We start from the raw sequence: 9,160 nt of genomic DNA on the forward strand, positions 1-9,160 counted from the left end.
CAGAAGAGCCAATCAGAGAGCACTAATAATAGGTGGATCCTCTCAGGCAACGGAGCCCAGCCCAGTACTGTTAGTGTCTCTCCATCCCCACAGCGGACAGGGACCTGAGGAGAGGGGTTTAGGAGCGTGGCGTGGGTGGGATGAACTAAGAAGAGACAGGATCCCAAGGAAAAACACTAAAAGACATTTTCTAAGCCTAGTGGGTAGACTAGGGGATGCCCTCAACCTGTTCAGTAAGCCATAAGCACTGGATAAGAAGCAAGCTTTTTTTTTTTTTAACTTTCAATCAAAACCTGCCTTGATACTGAGCATGCCCAGGCCTCCACAACACCCTAGGAGTTGCGATCTGTGTGAGTTCTAGATTGAAAAGGTGGGAGCTGGGACAGGAAAGAGGCAGAAGTTTGTCTCTGGCCATTTGACACGGCGGAGTTGGGGAAGCAGGAGCGACTGAGATAGAGGTGGTCCTTCTTGCTTTGGGAGACCAGTCACATCATTCCGTCTGAACTCGAGTGGGAAGCCAGGCTCCGATAATGTCAGGACAGCTACATGCCTGGAGACCGCCCAGGAAGGGTGTGGTGGACCGGAGCTGAACGCAAGGTTCATCCCATAGGTGGGGCCCAGGAGCGAGGCTCCACCCAGCTGCAGCTGCTAGGCAGTGGAGCGCCCAGGGAGTTTCCATGCAGCGACCAATAAGTTTGGAGACTTGGGTCAAGTGCGACCTTGTTAGATACGCTTTTCCCACCTTCTTGGGCTTGTGCTCGCCCCCGCCCCCATCTCTCTCCAGCCTTTGCCAGCACGCTGGGGACTAAAGGGCTTTCTCCCTCCTCCTCTTCCTAGCTGAACCCTTCTGCTCGCAAGTAAGAAGCTTTTCCCCTGTGAGAGCGGCGGTGACCTGATTGTCTCTAAGCTCCTGGGCAATTTATAGCTTGGTAATACCGAGAGAAGCCAAACAGGGAGGTTGAGAGGCTTGGCGGGGAGGGCAGGCTGGTTGGCCCTGGGGTGGAGCCCCAGCTCCCAAGGGCAGGAGCCCTTTACCCCACAGGTGAAATGCTTTCATGGCACCAAAAGAGATTTTCCTTTCCCACTCGCTTGACCTTGCTTAGTGCCCTCTGAACCTCTTGTTTTGCTTAGCAATCTTAGCAGTTTGTGTAAAGTTGATCAATAGCCACAAATGAGCACTCCCCTAATTGGGCTCTTTATTTTCCTGACAGGATGATCGTGGCATCTCAGGTACGGGAAATAAATAGCGATCTCAATTCCCCAAACTCATCCACTTTGAACTGGAGTTTTATTAACACTGGTGTGCAAAGGTAACTGTAGCGAGAATTCAATTAACGGTAACACATTTCTTCAGGTTTGTAATTAAATCTCTTCTATTTATATAATGTTTAAGGTTAAGAACCTTTTCTGAATATATGGCAAAAGAGGATCACCTTCATATAAATGGATCCTTCTAAGACACGAACCCTTGTGTTTTGGACTGTTTACATTATCAAGAATTTAGAATGAGAGGTAAACTAAGAAAATACTATATCTTCAACGTGTAACTTTATGTTAACACCCACCTTCTGTTTTCCAAAATAGCCCCTGAAAATAGTTTCTTAGGTAAAAAAGGAGATAACAAACTTTGTAAGTTGATTTGAAATGTTTGGCCAAGGAGAGGAGGGATCTGAAGAGGAGGAGGAATGGATGGGGTCAGTGTAAGAAGAGGTAGAAAAATTGAGTATCTGTTTGTATTTTCCAATGAAGATATGTGCATGAGAGGAACATTATCATATCCACCTAATGGAAATTTTTATTTTAAAATATACGTGATCCTCTTTTAAGGTTATTTTTTGTTGTTGTTAAAAACTACATGCTTTCCCTAGTTACCAACAGCAATATGTAGAGAAAAGAAAGAAGAGCATATAAATGAACGGAATAAGAATATAGAATTTTTGATTTTCTGTTCTAGACCCTAGGTCTATCATCATTTTAGTCAATTTCTTTTTCTGTCTACCTCAAATCTACCCACAGTGTCCTTTGGTGGAAACCATTCTAGGGGGCATGGATATGTCAGAACCTCCCAATCCCACCCCAAGGGCTTCTTGAAGGGGACGTCTGCCTATAATAAGAAATGAGCTTTGGGCATATTTCACTGTACTGTTTTAGAATTAATAGCATTTTACTTATCAATATTAAGAAGATTATTTATATACTAACTAGATACAAATTAGGTTGTTACTTTTGGTTTTTTTTTGGATTTTTTTGAGGACCAAAATTTTTGATTCTCTTTTATATTTGCATAGTTGTCAACTCTGAGAATTCATTGAAGACCTTTCCTGGTCCTATTTGGTTGGTACAACATCAACATCATGTCTTCATAAGTGTATAAGTGTGTGTGTGTGTGTGTGTGTGTGTGTGTGTGTGTGTGTGTGTGTGTGTCTGTCTGTCTGTCTGTCTTTCTGTCTCTGTGTGTATGTATGTGTGTGAGTGAGTGTCTATCTCTCTCTCTCTGTGTATGTATGTGTGTCTGTCTCTGTGTGTGTGTGTGTGTCTGTCTCTCTCTCTCTCTCTGTGTGTGTGTGTGTGTGTGTGTGTGTGTGTATGTTTTGTGTCTGTCTGTGAAAGAACATATGCATATACCAGGAAAACTTACAGTTTCTGTGAATGCCCTCCACCTTCTTTGAGACAGAGTCTCTTTGACTTCTGTCTTATTTGGACTTTCATTGCTGTGAAGAAACATCATGGTCAAGGCAGCTCTCACAAAGGAAAATATTTAATTGGGGCTGGGCTACAGTTTCAAAGGTTCAGTCCATTGTCATCACAGTGGAAGCATGGCAGCATGCAGACAGACATGGTGCCTGTGTAGCCAGAGAACTCTACATCTTGATCTGAAGTCAACCAGCAGGAGACTGACTTTTCACACTGGGCAGAGCTTGACTACTAGGAGCCCTCAAGCCTGCCTATACAGTAACACACGTCTTCTAACAGGGCCATACCTTTTCCGACAAGGCCACACCTCCTCATAGTGCCACTTGCCATGGGCTAAGCATTCTAACTCACCAATTAAGTTCTACTGGCTGGCCATTGAGCCTCACAGAGCTTCTGCCTCTCCTTTCCCAGCGCTAAGATTACAAGTGCATGCACTCTCACACTTGGCTTTTCCATGGGAGCTGAGGCTTGAACTCAGCTCCTTACACTGGCTAAGTACTTCACTGAGCATCTTCTTAGTTCCGAGACATATTTCTATCACAGAAAGTGTATGGATCCTCATCTTACCGCATTACACCATTGTTTGTTAAAAAGAAAGTTCAATTCAAAAACAGAGTTGGCTCATTCTTACCACATTCATCAGTCTGCTGACAGGGGCTTTTCTATTCAGGATTCCTATGTCTTTTACCATCAACACAACTCCTTTCCTGAGTATATGATCTTGATACTTTCCTTAATTACTTGCTTTTTCAGAACTGAGACCTACTTTGAATGTTTTGCTTCTGTGCATAAACAAAATCCTACTTTCATTAATTAAAAAATGTTTTACACAACCCATATCTGTGTCAAAGTTTCCTCTTCCTTTATCATTGAACTTTTCCGTTTCCTGTTTTAATGATTTTTTTTTGCCATATATTTTAGCTTACAAGATCAGAATAGAAACCGAACTGGATTGATGCACAGGGTAGAGAGGTGCGTCTTATGGGAAGAGAGGGAATTAGGGAATTTAGGAACTAGAAATTCATTAGGCACGAACCCAGTCAAGGATTTCTGTGGACCATAGGAAATACTTACATGAGAGAAATATAAATAAAGTTACCATTTTGGTGGAATATGCATATATTCGGTGGGTAGGACATACATTTCTAGTTCAACAGGACTCTCATATAGCTTTAGACATTACATGCTTAATTGTTAAGACAGTAACTTGGTAAAAATAGCATTACTCAGAGCTGTGAAATAATTAAAAGTAACAAACTCTTCCAGTATATATTTCCTTTTCCTTCCTTTTTGGCCTTTGCTTCTTAAGATACAGCTCCCGCTTTCCTTTGGTTTTTCTTTTTAAGACAGGGAATTGACTAGGCATTTGTTTTCTGGCCTATTTCTGAATTTAGTAGAATCCCAGCCTTACAACTAATTGGCTGTGTGACCTTGAAAGATGTGCAAAACAAACCTCTCCAAGTCTTGGGTTGCTTATTTCTCATGTGTACATAATGTGTGTACATAACACATACTTTTAGGGATTTTGCAAAGATTAAGAAAAACAGTTCCCAGAAGGTACTAATTCTCACCCTCTCACAAGGTAAGAAGGGCTACTAACAATTATAATTATCTTACTATTATATTGCTCTTATTGTTGCTTCTATGTTCTTTTCTTGCCCCCACCCCAGGTTTCTGAGAGAGCAGATTTTTTCTGCTATCGTTTCCTCTACTTAAGTCAATATTGTGGAAGACTCTTTACCTAAATTTGAAAAAGTATAAGAACTTTCTATTTGGGGACTGAAGAGATGGATTGCACTGCTGAAGACTGAAAGCTGGAGCGGATCCAGGTCCTGGTCCAAACACCAAAGTCAGGCAGCTCACGACTGCCTATCACTTTAGTTTCAGGGGATTTGACACCCTCTTTTGGCTTCCATGTGCATGGCACGCATACAGCTTAGCAGGCGCACACATACATATAAATAATAAAGATGGAAATAATGAACACACCAAAGAAAGAAGGAAAGAAAGAAAGAAAAGAGAAGAGAAGAGAAAAGAAGAAAAGAAAAGAAATCTTGGGTATAATGACATATAAACAGCCTCCTATGCCACCTTTGTTGTTCATTGGTTGTTCTCCTCCAGGAGATAAATTTTAACTGGATTTATGGAGAGATAAGCTTTATCTTTGTTTTCTCTTAGTTTTAAATTTGTTGTTGAAATTTAGTTTGAAACATCCTATTATAATGGCAAGATAATTGTCAAACACTATTTTCCCTGGGAAATGCTTTTAAAGACTACCATAGCAATCCATTTTGATTTTTTTGTCTTGTCTCTGTCTCTGTCTCTGTCTCTGTCTCTGTCTCCCTTTCCCTTTCCCTCCTCCTCTCCTCCCTCTCTCAATCATTTGACCTGGCATGAACTTTTTCTTTTTTCCTTTTATCGCTAACTGATTTATTTTCCCACATAATGTATCTTGATTGTGGTTTCCTTTCCCTCTGCCCCTCCCAGCTCCCTCTTACCTTCCCTTCCATGTGGATCCACCCCCTTTCAGTGTCTCACTAGAAAACCAACAGGCTTTTAAGGGATAATAATAAAATATAATAAGATAAAACAAAAATCTAACACCTCAGAGTTGGATGACACAAACGAACAGGAGGAAAAGAGTCCAAGAGAAGACACAAGAATCTGAGACTCACTTATGCACATACTTGGGAACACAATAAAAACACTAAAGTGGAAGCCATATTGTATACATCAAGAGGTCCTGGTCCAGACCCATGCATAGCCTGTACATGCCACCTCAGTCTCTGTGAGGCTTCTAAGGGAAAATAATTAAATATAACACAGTAGCTTAAAACAAAAGCAAATGGGTATAAGACAAAACAAACATAAGGGAAAGATCCCATGAAAAGGCACTAGAAACAAATATAAAGCAGAGAGAAGCTGGTCTAAATACTCAGCCATCCCATAGGAACACGAAACTGGAAGTCAAAATATATAGGCAAAAGACCTGTAGCATACAAAGAGAGGAAATAGATATAAATTAAATTTTAAAGGAAGGAAGGAAGGAAGGAAAGAAAGAAAGAAAGAAAGAAAGATGGAAAGAAAGAAAGGAAGGAAGAAAGAGAAAGAAATAGCTCTGACATTACATTTTGAAACAAGGAACCTTCAAAGGCACCATTGAGTTTGTTTTCAGTCAGCCATCAACTGCTGGGCATACAGCCTACCCTTAAGAGTAGTTTGTTTCCCCAGTGAGACTCCATTAGAGAAGGCTAACTTCATTTGTGAGTGGTTATCAGTTGGTGATGGCTTCTAGGTTAGGTATAGGGCCTGTGTCCCCTTCTTCCAGCTCGAGGATCCCATGCGGTACACACTGCCTGTGAATTCATACGCACACCAATCAGGTGGATTTCGAGGGTGTTTTGTTGCTGTTCTGCATCCCTTACGGCTCTTAGGCTCTTTCTGCCTCCTCTTTCACGGGCTTCAAGGGAGGAACCCGATGGAGACATCCTATTTAGGGCTGAATGTTCCAAGGTCTCTCTCTCTCTTTGTATAATATCTGTCTGTAGGTCTCTGTGTTTGATCTCATCTGATACAGGAGGAAGTGTCTCTGATGATGACAGCAAAGCACCGATCAATGTAGTGGTGTAGCAGAATGTCATTGGGTGCCATTTTGTCACAACTTCATTTTAATTTATTTTTATTAGAACAGGAGTATTTGGCATTCCTCTAGACCTAAAGGTCCTTAGTCTCCCAAGCAGTGCTGGGTATGGGTTCCATCTTATGGGCTGGACCTTAAAATCAAATTCCACATTCATTGGTTACTCCCACAAGCCCTGTGACACCATTGCCTTGCAGGTAAGACATCGTTGTGGATCAAAGTCTTTGTGGCTGGGTTGGTGTTTACATTTCTCTTTTGGTGGGGTGAAGACTACCTTTATGCACCAAAGGTTCTAGTATGTCAGTGTGAAGGCTCTATGGAGGTACCAGCTCTCAACTTCTCCATGTCCAATGAGTTACAAAGCTATCATCTTTATAAATAGGACACAATGCCCCACATTTGGCCCATACATATACAGCCACCCAACTAGATAAGATGGATGAAGCAAAGAAGTGCAGGCCGACAGGAACCGGATGTAGATCTCTCCTGAGAGACACAGCCAGAATACAGCAAATACATAGGCGAATGCCAACAGCAAACCACTGAACTGAGAACGGAACCCCCGTTGGAGGAATCAGAGAAAGGACTGGAAGAGCTTGAAGGGGCTCGAGACCCCATATGTACAACAATGCCAAGCAACCAGAGCTTCCAGGGACTAAGCCACTACCTAAAGACTATACATGGACTGACCCTGGACTCCAACCTCATAAGTAGCAATGAATAGCCTAGTAAGAGCACCAGTGGAAGGGGAAGAAGCCCTTGGTCCTGCTAAGACAGAACCCCCATGAACAGGATTGTTGGGGGGAGGGTGGTAATGGGGGGAGGATGGGGAGGGGAACAGCCATATAGAAGGGGAGAGGGAGGGGTTAGGGGGATGTTGGCCTGGAAACCAGGAAAGGGAATAACATTTGAAATGTAAATAAGAAATACTCAAGTTAATAAAGATAAAAAACAAATTAAAAAATAAATAGGGCATAACTGTCAGTATGTGGAGAGCAACTGATAGTCTTAGCAGAGCCTGGGTTATTTGAGGGTCCCTGTGGAACCCCTTGGACCATCAACCCAATTAAATAAACCCAATTTCAGTACTAGAAGCTTCATTTGGTTCCAAGAGCTGTCCAGTTGGTGCTGTCTCCCTTATTATTTGGTAATTTCATTTATATCACCTTCATATATATTCACATTTTAGGAAGTGTCTACTGTGTTTGGTTTCCCCTACTACTCCTCAAATGTTTCTTACTTTTAGTTGTTTTTCCTCGTATTCCTTCTTCCAGCCCCTCCCTACTTTCCCACTTCTCCTGTTCCAATTCCCTTCATCTTCTAACTATTCTATTTCCCATTCCTAGAGAGATCAATCTGCCCCCAGCTAGTCCCTTACTCCATATCTAAACTCTGTTTTTCTACGAATTATAGCTTGGTTATCATTGAAAATAACAGCTAATGTCCACATGTCAACAAATACATACCATGTTTGTCTTTCTGGGTCTGGCTTACTTACTCAGGTTGATTTTTCTAGTTCTACCCATTTACCTGAGAATTTCATGATTTCATTTTTTTTAAAAATGGCTGAGTTATATTCCGTTTTGTCAATATACCATATTTTCTCCATCCATTCATCTTTTCAGAGACATCTGGGTTCCTTCCAATATCTGGCTGTTATGAATGGAGCAGCAATGAACAAGGTTGAGCCAGTGTCTTTCTGGTAGAATGAAATGTCTTTGGGGTATATGTGAAGACTACCAGTGATTTGATAGTCAGTAGAGTAAGACATAAATGATCAGGCTCACTGTATCAGAACTAAATAAAAAGAAATTAATACGTAAATTTTCTGAGTGAACGCCATGGCGGTTAAGACAGAAAGCCTCACATTGGAAAGAAAAGAAAGGAAAATGAAGTCAGATGGAGGCAGTTGCTGCAGAGTTAGAGCCCCACAACTGAATCGCCGTCCTTTACAATTTACAAATAAAAGAAAATGAAGAGCTGGCAACATTCAATGTGGCCTTACAAAAGCCTTTTCTTAACTGCATTGCTAGGAAAATACTAGGGATGAAAGGAAGGATAGTGACTCAAAAAGTAATATACTGTGTCAGGCTGCTGAGGTTAGCAAAGAAAATATTATTTAGGTGGATATGTCTCAACGGCAAAATAAAAGTATGTTTGAGCTAATGCTAGCAAAGGCCTAGGAAAGGACGCATTTGATACATTTTTGAATACTGAGTAATCAAGGAAAACATTAGTGAAAATTAGCTTACTAATAAAGCAAGGGCGGCATTTGAAATCGGGAAGTGTTTCTGTTCAACTGAACTTAGAGAGTGATAGTTCAACTGTTGTCTTCAGGTAGGTGAAATACATGAGTAGATAGAGTAATTAACTTATCCAAAGCTGTAGAGGGTCAGACATCAGGCAAGATGAGTGTCTGTGTTCTCAACAAACTAAAATGACTTAATGATATTATTTGTGGATAAAGGATAACAGACAATGAAGGCCTGCACTTTATGATTCGATTATGCTGTGGTCCACAGTCAGATTCAACAAAGCAAAGAGGAGCCGGTTCATTCTGGATTGCTTTTGGAAAGCACTGGATCCCATATATTTTCTTCTCATTTGAATGCAGCTTGGTCTACTTTCCTCTAACTTCACAATATAATAAATAAGAAAGCAAATCTCATGTAGATCAAGATATGCTCCTGTTTCAATAAGAATGTCTGGAATATTCACGGCATCCTGCAGGTGACAGGCCCTGGATGATTGATGTCCTGGTTTGCTGTAAGCATGCTTTCATTCCAGGTGGTTACGGGACATTATGCATATGCACTGATAAGAGCA

General features: G+C 41.3%; 1 long non-coding RNA gene across 2 annotated transcripts; it reads left to right on the top strand.

Moving 5' to 3' along the window:
• Positions 1-782: 782 nt before the first annotated feature.
• LOC120093800 (uncharacterized) lies at positions 783-5,290 on the top strand. Of its 2 annotated transcripts, none has more exons than XR_015625314.1 (3): positions 783-857; positions 1,212-1,310; positions 4,365-5,290. It is a non-coding gene; the product is annotated as an uncharacterized LOC120093800 (long non-coding RNA). The 2 variants fall into 2 exon arrangements; XR_015625313.1 differs by having other exon boundaries at positions 1,212-1,230; positions 4,365-4,435.
• Positions 5,291-9,160: the final 3,870 nt, after the last annotated feature.

This window comes from Rattus norvegicus, chromosome 7, assembly GCF_021556685.1.
Source record: "Rattus norvegicus strain SHRSP/BbbUtx chromosome 7, alternate assembly SHRSP_T2T, whole genome shotgun sequence".
NCBI lineage: Eukaryota > Metazoa > Chordata > Mammalia > Rodentia > Muridae > Rattus > Rattus norvegicus.